This window comes from Phyllobates terribilis, unplaced genomic scaffold (genome assembly GCF_046119375.1).
Source record: "Phyllobates terribilis strain yellow unplaced genomic scaffold, ASM4611937v1 Scaffold_9__5_contigs__length_417890890, whole genome shotgun sequence".
NCBI lineage: Eukaryota > Metazoa > Chordata > Amphibia > Anura > Dendrobatidae > Phyllobates > Phyllobates terribilis.
Window position 1 is genome coordinate 93,195,438 of NW_027362769.1, and position 15,957 is coordinate 93,211,394.

Below are 15,957 nucleotides of genomic sequence, written 5' to 3' on the forward strand. Positions count from 1 at the left end.
GGGTGGACTGAGCCCCTCACTGAGTACGCACAGCACGACGGGTGAGATAGCTCTGGTACCTGTAATCTGGACTGCAACAACTGTGAGTAAAGATCTTGGGACTGCATCACACGGACTCTGTGTTCATTACTGACTCCCTGCACTACAACCACCATCATCCACCCACACTGCCCTGAAGCTACACTCTTCCTGTGGTGAGTAATAATACCATTGCAGCAAAACCACCAGCTTCAGAGGACTGTTCCGCAGCGGTGGCCCCTTTGGCCGCACTCCACAGGTGGCGTAGTCGGACATTATAAAATCCATATATACAAATTACCGTTGGATTGACCGCCCTGGGTCACGGACCGGGTCACCGCCACAGTGACTACAACCCCCAGCGTCTACCGGCCCGGCTCCGGGTACCCCACGGCCCAGGGGGCGCGTCAACTTCATAGGTCCCTGATCTGAGACCACTCCTGCTGTGTGATTTGCCCCACCTCTGGATCTCGTTGGCCCAGGCTATACGTCAGAAATTATTGCACCAGGGCTTGTCGGTGCTGCCACAGTCGCTGCAACATGTGCAGAGTTGAATTCCACCGTGTCGGCACATCGCATTTCAGCCGGTGAACTGGCAGGCCCAACGACTTCTGTAGAGATGTAAGTCGTTGAGCTGCGGGATGCGAACGGCGGAAGTGAGCACACAGCGACCGTGCCCTCTGCAGAAGGCCATCTAGTCCGGGATAGTGGGCTAAAAATTTATGGACAACCAGGTTCAACACGTGAGCCATACAAGGCACGTGTGTAACATTGCCCCGGCGAAGGGCCGAACCCAGGTTTGCAGCATTGTCGCACACGGCCTTCCCTGGTTGCAGGTCCAGTGGAGACAACCATTCATGAAACTGGGTCTCCAGAGCTGACCACAAGTCCTCAGCTGTGTGACTCACATTTCCCAGACATTTCAAAGTAAACACTGATGCCGTTGAGCCCTGCTGCCAGCATAGTAAGGAGGTGCGCAGTTAGAAAGCAGGTGGCATTACCAGACAGGCTTTGGGTGCAGGTGGAGGACCGAGAGGAGGTTGAGGAGGCAGAAGCAGTGGAGGAACTTCTAGATAAAGAGGATTGACGTACAACTCGCGGGGACGGCAAGACTTGGACAGCAGCCCCTTGTCCTGCTGTCACCATAGTTACCCAGTGCCCTGTCAGCGACATGTAACGCCCCTGTCCATGCCTACTCGTCCAAGTGTCTGTGGTGAAATGCACCCTGTCACACACAGAGTTTCTCAAAGAAGCGGTGATGTTGTGTGCGACATGCTGGTGGAGCGCAGGCACACCTTTCTTTGAGAAGTAGTGCCGACTGGGCATCTGGTACTGGGGCACTGCGACGGACATAAGGTCTCAAAAATCCACTGTGTCCTCCAGGCGGAAAGGCAGCATTTCTGTAGCCAACAGCTTGCAGATGGTGAAATTCAACCTCTTAGCTTTCTCATGGCTAGGAGGAAATGGTCTTTTACTTGTCCACATCTGAGGGACCGAGGGCTGGCTATTGTGCTTTGACGGGGTTGAGTAGGGTGTCCCTGGCAAACTGCCGGTCTGTGAGGAAGATGCAGGCGGACATGTTAGGTTGCCTTGATCCAAATGTGGTGCTCTCGATGTCAGAGAGCTCTCAACACCAGCAGGTGTTTCCACTTCCCAATGAACTGACGACCTGCCAATCACACTGGCTGTTGCAGGTAAAGAGGTGGCAGGTCTGCGTCCAAAAACATGTGTGACTGCTGTCCCCCCAGTCACAGAGGATGAAGAGGCCGCGGATGCACAAGATGGGGCAGACGGTGGTTGGCCCAGCCTGCTAGGCCGCATTGTAGCGCAGTGAGCTTCCCACTGCAACTTATGCTTCATATCCATGTGACGGTACATGCATGAAGTACTCAAACTATGGATTTTTTGGCCTCTACTTAGCTTTTGGTGACAAATATTACAGATAACACGAGTTGGGTCATCCTTATCGATCTGAATAAATGCCCAGGCTATGCAAGGCTTAGAGCCCATGCGACCTGAAGAGCCACTACGACTTGTGGTCAGAGGCGGAGTTGTGGTTGAGGATGCAGTTGTTGACGTGCTTCCAGTACTCCGTCTCTGTCCAGGAAGGCGCAACCTAACCTCGTCGTCAATAGCATCTGTGACGCCCCGCTGCGCTTGGTATCACAGATCCTAGAAGAGTGTATTGATGGAATCCTCCACAAGAGGCCCCCATAAACATTCACACATCTCCACCTTCCACCTCAGACCAGCAGAGGGAGCCCGTTAGGGATATAAATAGGGAAGGTGGAGCTAGGCAGTTCAGTTCCTCTGAAGAGTTCCTGCAGTAGAGAAGCCTAAGAGAGGTCAGTCTGCAGTGGAGCTCAGTCTAGTCTAGAGAACTCAGTTAATAGTTCAGCAGTGGAGCACGAGGCTCCTGCTAGCTAGATTCAGGGAGCCCAGATAGAGCTTAAGGTGTGCCGGCGTCATAAGATCAGTGAAGCGCGGCAAGCTGCCGTTAGTGTGTATAGCCTATTGAGGGCCCGAGTAGGCCGAAGGCGAGTGGCGAGTTAGTACATAAGGGGCAGAGGAGCTTAACCAGCTCACCCCGAAGCATTTACCGGACACCGGATCCGAGCTTACCGGGATCTCTATGACCCAGTAAGGCATAACCGGAATCCCTGGAGAACTACAAGTCCCAGGATCGCTAAGGTGCTGATACGTAACAGAGCCAGGAGACGCTTAGGCCCCGCATACTGGGAGCGTGAACTTCAAGAGAAGGCCCTACCACAAGGTCAGCCAGCACAGTACAGAGACAAAGTTAGGCCTAGCTCCAGGCAGGTCAGAAACTTACTGCGCAGAGGCAAGATACAGGAGGCCCTACACCCGCTCATTGGGGAGGATCCTGATATGCACCCTTCATCCTACAGTGCTCCAGGATGTGCCTGAATTTCCTCCAGTAAAAGGTACTGAAGTGACTACCGTGTCCGTTTCCGTTCTTGCTCTGACCCAGCTGGGTCTCGCCTGTCCTGCATTCCCCCTGCATACGCTGCCCTGAGACCTAGCTCCACCTGTGGGGAGCTATACCATCGAGCTGCCTTATCACGGGCCTCAGTGGACTGCTGCAGCGCTGGTGCTTCTCACCAGATACCACAGGTGGTGTCACAAACTCTTATAAAATTAACAATTATCCACCCTTTTAAAGAGTGACTCCAGGGTACGGGCCAGGGAGCCGACCACCGCGACATCCCAAAGGCCAGGCAAAGGCCCGGGTGACCTCATCGACTGGCTGACTGTGGGTTGACAGTAAGTGGGATCTCCAACCTTGTCATCATCACCCTGTGTGTTATCACACCCGTCGTCCTCAAAGCCAACCTCTTCCTGCCCTGACCGAAAAGTCAAGTTGTCGCTCCAATCAGGTATTTGAGTCTCATCATCGTCTTCATCATTGTCTCCACCAACAGGAGTTACAGTTTGGGAACGAGGGTCTACATTATGCTCAGAACCTTCTTCATCTGGTCCTGGATCCGACTTATAAAGATTCTGGGCATCAGTGCAGATCATTTCCTCGTCTGGATTAACAGAAGCTCTGGAGCAGACCTCCGTTTCCCAGGCTATAGTATGAGTAAACAGCTGTGCAGACTCAACCATCTGTGTTACCCCATACTCAGACGGGCAGCTGGAGACTTGGGAGCTGTGAGGAAGCAAGTGCGATTGGGGTGACACCTCTGAGGACTGGAGTATTTGTGATGTTGAAGTTGAGGTGGAGGAGAGCCCACTTAAAGGAGCACTTGATATCCGCTGAAGCACCTGCTGTTTTTGTGCCTCATCTGGAATTTGTAGCGATGGGCGTGTCCATAACAAAGGGATCGTATCACATTGTCCACCAAAAGAAGTCGACATGTTAGTTTGGCTGCAAGATGGTCTTTCTTCTGCAGATGTTACTCCCCCCCCACCGCGGGGGGCTCGACCCACCAGCGGACAGGCACCAGTTTAGGAGAGGGGGGCTGGCCGTCAGGGTCCACCGCGGCTCTGGCACAAACCGGGCGACACGGAGGTGGCACGGGCAGGAACGGACTGGCCGTGTCGGCTTCTCACTTTTTGGATTTTAGAAGGGCATGACATGCCTATATCTGTGTCTCCCCCTCCTTTTACTCCTCCACCTCTTTTATTTTCGCATGACTATATGTACTTGTCACTTTTCCATGTGTTAGTTATGTCTTCTGAGCAGTCTGTCAGCTTTTGGACACCTTTGAAGGTGTTTTCTATGTGTTTCTATGTGTTTTTGTTTGCCTGCCATTGGTTTTAACGGTGTTCGAAGGTGTTCGACGAACAGTTCGACGAACAGTTCGGCGAACACACGGGTGTTCGACGAACCGAACCGAACTCGAACACTACAGGGGTGGCTCAACACTACTATCCAGTTTTGGGCCTTTGGTAACTAAAAAAACACAGTTTGAGTGTGTCGCTCATTGTTCAGCCGCAAATCTATATATTTAAAAAAGTCTGGTATACCACAGTAAACAATAACTGTGGTTTTGCCATCCCACGGTAAAAAATCTCTATTATTCAGGTTTTGGTATATTTTCCGTAAAGAAAAACAGTAGTGTCTCCTGACTGTTGTGACACAAAAATATATCTGTTGAAAATAGTCTGGTGTAGGCCCGACAAATCCCAGAGTGGTTTTGCAGTTCCACGGGTCAAATCTCTATACTATCCAGTTTTGGGCCATTGGTATCTAAAAAAACACAGTTTGAGTGTGTCGCTCACTGTTCAGCCGCAAATCTATATATTTAAAAAAGTCTGGTATACCCCAGTAAACAATAACTGTGGTTTTGCCATCCCACGGTAAAAAATCTCTATTATTCAGGTTTTGGTATTTTTTACGTAAAGAAAAACAGTAATAGTTTCTCCCTGATTGTTCAGATTGTTTAAAAGAGTCGGGTGTAGGCCATAGAAATAGAACTGTGGTTTTCCTCTTCCACGGTTCTAATCTACTTTTTATTACCCTTTTTCCATTGATAGTGCAAGTGTAAGCTATTTTACTTCCTTTACAATGGGCAAGGCGCGTGGCAAGGGACGAGGAAGTGGACGTTCTGGTGATGGTTTGTGCAGAGGACGGGGCCGTGGCCAAGGTGAAAATGTGCCACAACCAACAGCCACATCTTCTCGCTCCCACTTCTTGACCGAATTACTAGGGAAGCACAGAACAACACCAGTATTGAGAACTGATCAGTGTGAACAGGTTATTAATTGGATAGCAGATAATACTTCCAGTTACCTGGGCACCACCACCTCCGGTCTGTCTTCCACACGGTCAACTCTTAGTAGCCGTGAGTCTCGACCGCATACTCCTCCTCACCCTGATGCTCCTTCCTCCCACAATGCCGAGTGTCGTCAGACAGCAATTGATCCCACACTTGGACACTCTGAAGAGTATGATGAGATGGATCAAGAAGCCGTAGTGGGCGATTACACACAGCCCAGCCTCATCTCATCCCAACGTGCATTGGGGGACAATGAGGGAGAGGAGGAGGATGAGGAGGAAGAACAGGAGCTGCTAGCATGCGCTGTAGACAGTAGTACCTGTACAAGTGTCATACCGTCGGTTCAGCGTGGGTGGCCTGAGGACAGGGGGAGGAGGAGGAGGAGAAGGAGGAGGAGGAGGAGAGCATGGTCAGTCGTCATCTTGGTGAGGACACGGAAATCTTGTCCATTACCAGTCAGGCACGCATGGCTGACTTTATGTTACGCTGCCTTAACCGTGACCCTTGCGTTGTCAAAATGTTGGGTGACAGTCATTACTGGTTGGTGACACTTTTAGACCCCCGCTACAAGGAGAACTTTCACTCTCTTATTCCTGAGGTGGAGAGGTCTACAAAAATGAGGCAGTACCAGAAGGCCCTTGCTGCACAACTCTTAAAAAAATTCCCATCTGAACACGCTAGCGGCAGAGGTCACAGTTCGTTGCCCAACCAAGGCGTACAGGTGAGAGAGATGCAACTCCAATCCAGCAGAGGCAGGGGAACACTGTCAACGTTCTAGGACAGATTTCTGACACCCGCCCAGCTTACAGGCCCTGAGGCGCAGGGTACTCTCACAAGGAGTGGAAAGTTTCAAAAGATGGTGAGGGAGTACCTTGCCGACCGTACCAGCGTCCTACGTGATTTCTCTGTGCCTTTTAATTATTGGGTATCCAAGCTGGACACTTGGAATGAACTCGCTCTGTACGCCTTGGAGGTCCTGGCCTGCCCTGCCGCTAGTGTGTTATCGGAGCGTGTTTTTAGTGCCGCTGGGGGAATCATAACTGATAAGCGCACTCGCCTGTCAACTGACAATGCTGACAAGCTGACCCTTATCAAAATGAACAAGGGCTGGATTGGGCCAGACTTCTCATCACCACCAAATGACAGCAGAGTAACATAAAGTCAAATCCACTGTGTTATTTCGGGAGGTGTATTCACATGCACCGCTTCACACCCACACATGGGTATACGCTTCCCCATTTCGGCTGTTTTATGTTCTTCTCCTTATCCTCAGCCTCCACCACCACTATACCACCAGGGTGCAAGCATTGCAAGTTCCTCCGTCCTTATTTTTGTCAGCTTTTGCTTGGAAGGCATAAGCAAAGACTGTAGGAGACCCACTCCCCAATAATGGGACTTATGTTTGTAATATGCTGTACTGCATGGCTCTTGTAAGGGGCATTGCAAGTTGCTCCGTCCTAATTTTTGGAAGCTTTTACTTGGAAGACATAAGCAAATCCTATGGGAGACCCACTCCCCAATAATGGGACTTATGTTTGTAATATGCTGTACTGCATGGCTCTTGTAAGGGGCATTGCAAGTTGCTCCATCCTAATTTTTGGAAGCTTTTGCTTGGAAGCCATAAGCAAATCCTATGGGAGACCCACTCCCCAATAATGGGACTTATGTTTGTAATATGCTGTACTGCATGGTTCTTGTAAGTGGCATTGCAAGTTGCTCCGTCCTAAATTTTGGAAGCTTTTGCTTGGAAGGCATAAGCAAATACTATGGGAGACCCACTCCCCAATAATGGGACTTATGTTTGTAATATGCTGTACTGCATGACTCTTGTAAGGGGCATTGCAAGTTGCTCCGTCCTAATTTTTGGAAGCTTTTGCTTGGAAGGCATAAGCAAATCCTATGGGAGACCCACTCCCCAATAATGGGACTTATGTTTGTAATATGCTGTACTGCATGGCTCTTGTAAGGGGCATTGCAAGTTGCTCCGTCCTAATTTTTGGAAGCTTTTGCTTGGAAGGCATAAGCAAATCCTATGGGAGACCCACTCCCCAATAATGGGACTTAAGTTTGTAATATGCTGTACTGCATGGCTCTTGTAAGGGGCATTGCAGTTCCTCATAATTTTTGGAAAGCCTTCCATTCACTGCTTAGGCCAACAGTGCACAGGAGACCCAGTTGCTATAAATGGAAAAAAAGGTTTAGTTAAGGCCCTCTGACCTCCATGTCATTTCCAAGGGGCATTGGAGTGCCTCGAAATTTTTGGTAGGCATTGCACTTACTGTATGCCCTATAACTGTGTAGCCAAACCGCTCCTTTTGTTACAGAAACATATCCTACAAGACATATCTGGTTGACTGGCCTGATATTGATGTGAATGGTCCCTGTTCCTCCTGCTCTTTCTCCTTTGCCACTACCTCATCCATCATTTATCACCTGAAGCTTTGTTTTAACGGGAGTCATAGAACTTGGATAGTAGCAGGAAAACATCCAGCAATCCTCGGAGGAGGTAGGATATGCGCCAATACGCTGACCACCTCAGGCCTAGCCGCTACTACATACATGCGCTTGCATTCCAACAAAACAAAGCAGATGCTAACTTCTATCATCCTCATCATGCTCCTCACCTTGGCACTCTCAACTCCCCTGATGGAGAAGCCAGGGCCCACCGGAGGAGTCTGGTTGTCTGGTGGGCTCGGCCAATGCTGCCCTAAAGCAGGCAAGGCTAAGAAAAGTGTGGGAAAGGTTACCGGGACAAATAGGGGTGGCTGGGGACCGAGTATGGACACCCGGCCGCCCCCTGGAGGCTGGGGAGCAAGCGGGGACATCCGGCCACCGGGCGGCTGGGGACTGAGTATGGATACCAGGCCGCCGACTCAGCCATGGCGTGGTGGCCAGATTCCGCCTCCACATGCCTAAAAGGCCCAATTTCAAGTGCAAGCAAGCAAGCAGTATGGCATTGCAGTCTGGGGGTGGGTGGGTGGCAGGCTGCACACTTACACTTGCATTAAAAGAAAACAAAGCAGATGCTAACTTCTGTCATCATCATCATGCTCCTCACCTTGGCACTCTCAACTCCCTGATGGAGAAGCCAGGGCCCACCGGAGGAGTCTGGTTCTCTGGTGGGCTCGTCCAATGCTGCCCTAAAGCAGGCCAGGCTAAGAAAAGTGTGTGGGGGGATGTTCCATGGAGAAATAGGGGCGGCTGGGGACCGTTTATGGACACCCGGCTGCCCCCAGGCGGCTGGGAACCATGTGTGGACACCCGGCCGCGGGGCAGCTGGGGACCGAGCTTGGACACCCGGCCGCCGGGCAGCTGGGGACTGAGTATGGATTCCAGGCCGCCAACGCAGCCATGACGTGGTGGCCAGATTCCACCTTCACATGCCTAAAAGGCCCAATTTCAAGTGCAAGCAAGCAGTATAGTATTGCAGCCTGGGGGTGGGTGGGTGGCAGGCTGCATACTTGCACTTGTATTGCAAGGAATGGGGGAGGTACAATTGAACACTGCCCTGGGACTAGAACTTGCACGGGGATAGTTGCAAGTCTGCATCTTCTGATGCGGCAAGGATCACTTATGATGGGCACACTTTTAGACAGTGACCTGGGTGTCAGAGATGCTTCCAGGGGTCTTCCCCGTGCTGTTCCCATGTCTTTTCAGCACTTTATGCATGTGTCACATAGCACATGGCCAGATAAGGTTGTAAAATGTTAAAATGACATTTCCCAGTGAATGCATTTGTCACAGATGAAAGCAATACAAAAGTGCAAAAACGCATAAAAAATGCTACTTGTGAACATAGCCCAAGGTGTGGAGGAGTATTTTTGTTTTTGGTTATTTATTTTACCTTATACACAAGTCTTTACCCTGGAAAAGAAATTCCTTAACATATTTCACAGGAAAAAAGTTTCAGTTTCGTTTTTGAACGTTTTATTGTGAGCCCGTAAAAGTGGCTTAATACCTCTGACCACGTTGTTGACAGCAGTGACCTGGGGGTCAGAAATGCTTCCTGGGGCAATCCCCATGCTGTCCCCATGTCATTTGAGCACTGTCACTATAGTGTTGGGCACTTGTTAGGCTTTTAAAGGACTGCCACCGCAAAAATGCTCGGGTCTCCCATAGACTAACATTGGGCTCGTTGCTCGGGTTGAGCACCCGAGTATCACGGCGAGCTCGGCCCGAGCTTCGAGCACCCGAGCATTTTAGTGCTCGATCAACACTAGTCATGACACTTGATAGAAGACCATGGGAACCTTCATTCTGATTGGTGATTCCAGCTCACAGAACTCAATGTAGTTAGGTATAACATATTCAGATCCACAGGCATTATTCGTTTTCTTAGTTTTGTTTCAAAATGATGAACATTCTTTTTCCAAAGACATTATTTCAGTTTCCAGGAGATAATGGTTGTCTTTGGGGGTCTGTTTATCCCAGGAAAGTACCTTTATCTTATTTTTAACACAATAATCCTAGGATAAGTTTAGCACTAACATTTGAGGAATTTTCCACAAACCTAACCACAGCACAGCTATATATCCCAACAGGCATGTCCCTAGGGTACTAAAGGGAATATCTTTTTGTGGTCAGAGGCTCTTCTGGCACATTTTCTCATCTGCATCCAATAACATCCCACCTATTTATTTGCACATTCTTATTGTATCTAAAGTTCTTTTCAAAGGAGACCCCCTGTAGGCATCTTAGTGGTCCTTCCATGGATTGTAACCGCACATAATAAAGAGTTTACCAATGTCTCCTCGCTGTCTTGGATTTAAGGCATAAATGACGTTTAACCACATAGATGTCCATTCTTGTTTGTCTTGTTATTTAAAGATGAAGTCTCTGGGGGTCTCTTCAGTGTTTAATATATTCAGCTTTGAGCAAAAAGTTGCTTCATGACAGATATTGATGGCATATCTTGAGGATTTGCCAATAATGTCCAAATGATGTGGAAATGAACTATGTGATCCCTGTCAATTACTGCAATGCATGGATCCTCTGGTGCAATATTTGTCAAGTTTCTCTCAAATAAATTTATATACAATTCATGAAGACTTTAAACCTCATGTATGGAAACTAGAAAATATGTTGGTCATAGCAACCAACCTTGTTGCTTTTTTCATATTCAGACCAAGTTAAATTATTTTACAACCTGAGGCTTTAATGGCTGAGATGTAAATATCTAAGTGAGTGTCCTGCAACCTCTCCCCAACACATTATCAGCCTTGTCTGCAGTATGTGTGCAGTGTGTGTGCAGAGCAGGCTGTCAATCAAATTACATCCAGGCTCCCATAATCTTAAAAACAGAGATGGCTGGGTTTACAATTCTGGTGGATAAGTGACTATGGATATCTTTCATTTAATACAATTAGAACATATTTCAATGAGATAACAAAGTGCCGGGGAGTGATTACAGCGCTCTCACTGTATAGTCAGCTGCGACTGTTACCGCTCACTGCACCGCCCCGATGACTGGAAGAGAGCGGCTGCAAAGGCTATATAAATTCATTTTCTCCCTGTAGCCTCTCCTCCAGTAAGGCAGTCAGACATGTATTTATTAACCCATTATCTACAGGTGAATATTGGTTTTGGACATGATAGATTTCCTTTAAGTCCATCTCATTATTTGAGCATAGTGATATTATGCTCTTAATAGAACTAGTGGAACTTAAAGGGGTATTCCCATCTCCAAAATCCTAGCCCAATATGTAGTAGGTGTAATAATAATAATAATATTAGCAAATACCTACAATTAGAAATGTAGTATATTTTTTCTGATTCGCTATCTCTCTTTCCTCATGTGCAGGCATCGCAAGACCTTAGGTATCCATGGTTTCGTCCACTGATAAAGTCACAGTTAGTTATCTAATTGCTAGTGGTCGTAACCATGGATACCTAAGGTCCTGCGATGCCTGCACATGAGGTAAGAGAGATAGCGTATCAAAAATACTATATTACATTTCTAATTGGAGATATTTGCTGATATTATTATTATTACACCTAATCAACTAAGAGGAGATGGTTTAAATGGGTTGTCCAGTCTTCTGATAAGTCACCTTATATGACATCAGACTTCTGATTCTTTACAGCGCCCGCATCACACACTGGCAGGATTCTTCTTTATTGCCAGTGAGAGTTGGCAGTCTTGTGACTGCAAGTATGGAATTTGCTTACATGCAGTCACACGCCGACTAGACATGCTTGGCCTCATTCACTGCAAGTGAACTGAGTGAGGCTGAGCATGTCTAGTTGTGAAGTGCCCAGAAGTATGCAGATTGCAAACTTGCAATCACTTGACTGCCCTCTTTCGCAGCCAGTGCCGGAAAATCCTGACAGCATACGATGTGTACACTGTAAAAATTAAAAAGTCCACTGACACATAGCGTGACCTTTATCACAAGACCGGACAACCCTTATAAATGTTAAATTTCCACATTCATCACTTTCTATGACATTATATAGCAATCTATAGTTTATCTAGTGGCACAACCTACATATAGGCCCTGATTCATCAAGGCAATTATGCAAGAATTCTGGCGTAAATTGCTTGAAAAGTCTCAAACATTTTGTGCGATGCAGAGTTGCAGAATTTTTTTGCAACTTTTGGAGTGCTCATGTCAGTTTCTTCCAGCTTTGCCAAAACTGCAGCTGGGGTGGGATGGAAGCGCGGCGGGGGCATGACACCAGAACTTGTCTAATTCACAATGGCACAAATCTTATTCCAGTCCCTGACTAGAGTAAGATTTGTCGCGAGGTGCATGGCGGCGCAAGTAACTTGTCAGACATTCCTGTTTCACTAAGAGATTATATTCAAGAACAGCGTGAATATCGCCGGTCTTCATGAATAAGGTGAAAATGCTTTGGAAGGCTGCAAAAAAAAATACAAGAAACTAAAATTTGCCTGTGGTCTGTGAACCTCGATGTTATAGATTCCAAACAGTACTGCTTGCAACAGGAACAGATCTGATATCTAAATTTTAATATACAGTGGTGGCCAAAAGTATTGGCACCCCAGCAATTCTGTCAGATAATACTCAGTTTCTTCCTGAAAATGATTGCAATCACAAATTCTTTGGTCTTATTATCTTCATTGAATTTGCTTGCAAGGAAAAAACACAAAAGAGAATGAAGCAAAAATCAAATCATTGATTATTTCACACAAAACTCCAAAAATGGGCCGGACAAAAGTATTGGCACCCTCAGCCTAATATTTGGTTGCACAACCTTTAGCCAAAATAACTGCGAACAACCGCTTCCGGTAACCATCAATGAGTTTCTTACAATGCTCTGCTGGAATTGTAGACCATTCTTCTTTGGCAAACTGCTCCAGGTCCCTGATATTTGAAGGGTGCCTTCTCCAAACTGCCATTTTGAGATCCTCCACAGGTGTTCTATGGGATTCAGGTCTGGACTCATTGCTGGCCACCTTAGAAGTCTCCAGTGCTTTCTCTCAAACCATTTTATAGTGCTTTTGGAAGTGTGTTTTGTTTCATTGTCCTGCTGGAAGACCCATGACCTCTGAGGGAGACCCAGCTTTCTCACACTGGGCCCTACATTATGCTGCAAAATTTGTTGTTAGTCTTCAGACTTCATAATGCCATGCACACGGTCAAACAGTCCAGTGCCAGAGGCAGCAAAGCAACCCCAAAACATCAGGGAACCTCCGCCATGTTTGACTGTAGGGACCGTGTTCTTTTCTTTGAATGCCTCTTTTTTTTTCCTGTACACTCTATATTGATGCTTTTTCCCAAAAAGCTCTACTTTTGTCTCATCTGACCAGAGAACATTCTTCCAAAACGTTTTAGGCTTTCTCAGGTAAGTTTTGGCAAACTCCAGCCTGGCTTTTTTATGTCTCGGGGTAAGAAGTGGGGTCTTCCTGGGTATCCTACCATACAGTCCCTTTTCATTCAGACGCCGACGTATAGTACGGGTTGACACTGTTGTACCCTCGGACTGCAGGGCAGCTTGAACTTGTTTGGATGTTAGTCGAGGTTCTTTATCCACCATCCGCACAATCTTGCGTTGAAATCTCGTCAATTTTTCTTTTCCGTCCACATCTAGGGAGGTTAGCCACATTGCCATGGGCTTTAAACTTCTTGATGACACTGTGCACGGAAGACACAGGAACATTCAGGTCTTTGGAGATGGACTTGTAGCCTTGAGATTGCTCATGCTTCCTCACAATTTAGTTTCTCAAGTCCTCAGACAGTTCTTTGGTCTTCTTTCTTTTCTCCATGCTCAATGTGGTATACACAAGGACACAGGACAGAGGTTGAGTCAACTTTAATCCATGTTAACTGGCTGCAAGTGTGATTTAGTTATTGCCAACACCTGTTAGGTGCCACAGGTAAGTTACAGGTGCTGTTAATTACACGAATTAGAGAAGCATCAGATGATTTTTCAAGCAGTGCCAATATTTTTGTCCACCCCCTTTTTAAGGTTTGGTGTGGAATTGTATCCAATTTGGCTTTAGGAAAATTATTTTTGTGTTTTTTCATTGAAGACAAATTAAATGAAGATAATAATACCAAAGAATTTGTGATTGCAGTCATTTTCAGGAAGAAACTGAGTATTATCTGACAGAATTGCAGGGGTGCCAATACTTTTGGCCACCACTGTAGCTAATGAAAGTGTAATAATGTGTAGTAGATATGCCACAAATATCTGATCCCCCTGATCAGACATTTTACTTTTGCTAGCTCATTAAATTAGCAGTGGACACCTAGGGACATGTGTGAGTTTGCCCGCATTCATTGTGGTGAAGCAAAGTGATACTCTGAGCAGGGGCATAACTATAGTGGGTACAGAGTTCCACCAGGCCCTGAAGCCTAGGGAGGCTGAAGAGGCACCATTGATTCATATGAGAAAACCAATATTGCTAAAGACCTGTGATATTTTGGGCCTCTGCTGCCAATTTTGCATTGGAGCCTAAAAGCTTCAAGTTACACCATTGGCCTTCGGAAGGGTTCATCTGGGAAATATTGGGTCCCAGCCTTCCAATGGATGTTACTTTGGCACATACCATATACTTGAACATTGTACAAAATAAATATATCTCATGCTAAGTGTTTTCTAATGTTAATAATGTATTTTTTTGTAAAATAATACATTCTGCATCAATAGTTCAGGAATAGCTTCATGAACATGACTGTCACGTCTCATGACTTGAGAATCATACAGTATTGTATTGTCATTGCATTGTTGCTGTTATACTGCTGTGCAATCAGGTCTGCCTTTTAGACGTTTGTCCTGTATTTCTCCCTGTAGCCCAGCTCTGATATAAGTAACATCTCCCTACTTCGCCAGTTAGTGTTTGCCAGTAGTGTTGAGCGAGCACTAAAATGCTCGGGTGCTCGAAGCTCGGGCCGAGCTCGCCGTGATACTCGGGTGCTCGACCCGAGCAACGAGCCCAATGTTAGCCTATGGGAGACCCGAGCATTTTTGCGGCGGCACCCCCCGGCAGTCTTTTAAAAGCCTAACAAGTGCCCAAAACGATAGTGACAGTGCTCAAATGACATGGGGACAGCATGGGGACCGCCCCAGGAAGCATTTCTGACCCCCAGGTCACTGCTGTCAACAACGTGGTCAGAGGTATTAAGCCACTTTTAAGGGCTCACAATAAAACGTTCAAAAACGAAACTGAAACTGCTTTCCTGTGAAATATGTTAAGGAAGTTCCTTTCTAGGGTAAAGACTTGTGTATAAGGTAAAATAAATAACCAAAACCAAAAATACTCCTCCATACCTTGGGCTATGTTCACAAGTAGCATTTTTTATGCGTTTTTGTACTTTTGTATTGCTTTCAACCGTGACAAATGCATTCACCGGGAAATGTCATTTTAACATTTTACAACCTTATCTGGCCATGTGCTGTGTGACACATGCATATGTGATGCCTCTACTCGTAAAGCCCGTGTTTTACCCTGAGTGTTGGGGGACTCGGTGTCGGGCCCTGTGATGGAGAGGTGGGATGCAGCCGTGGCCCGGGCCCGACCAGTGCTCTGGGCCGTCACATTAGAAAGAGATGGTATGGGCTTGTCCGTGTTGAGTGTCTGATTAACGACTACGCCACCTGTGGTGCCTAGTGAAGGGTCACCAGCGCCGCTGCAGTCCGCTGAGGCCTGGTGGTACTGCGGCCAAAGTTCTTACTACTCCCCACAGGCGGAGCAAGGCCTTAGGGCAGAGGGACAGGATGGAGGGGGTAGTAGTTAAGGAAAAGGGATCCCGCATCCCGCGGTGTGGCGCAGAAATAACAGTCCGGAGGCCATAGGGGTGAACTTCCAAGGCTTTACTCACTTAGATGGCAAAGGAAGGTGACTCCCTGCTCCCCGCGGAGTCCTGCGGTCACCAGGGACGGGGGTCCGACAACCTCTGAGTAAGTCCAGCATTCAGTCGCGACCCTACAGCAGAGTGTTCCTGAACTACAGACCGAATCCTTTCCTGTCCGTGTGTGTGCAAATAGGCGGGGTCTCCCTCTGAACTCTTCTCAGAACAAGGGCATGGGTGGCAGCTCCGCTCCGTCCGATGCCCGATGGGATCCTCAGGGCCTAACCGGGCTTCCCCGACCAGGACGTAGAGTAGCAAGGTCGGGTGTCGGGGGCCGGTACCCCTCTTGCAGCCGGAGTCCCTCTGAATATATCAGCATGGCGAGGACAGGTGGCGTACACCACTCCGTCTGCATCCTGCCTGGGATCCATTTG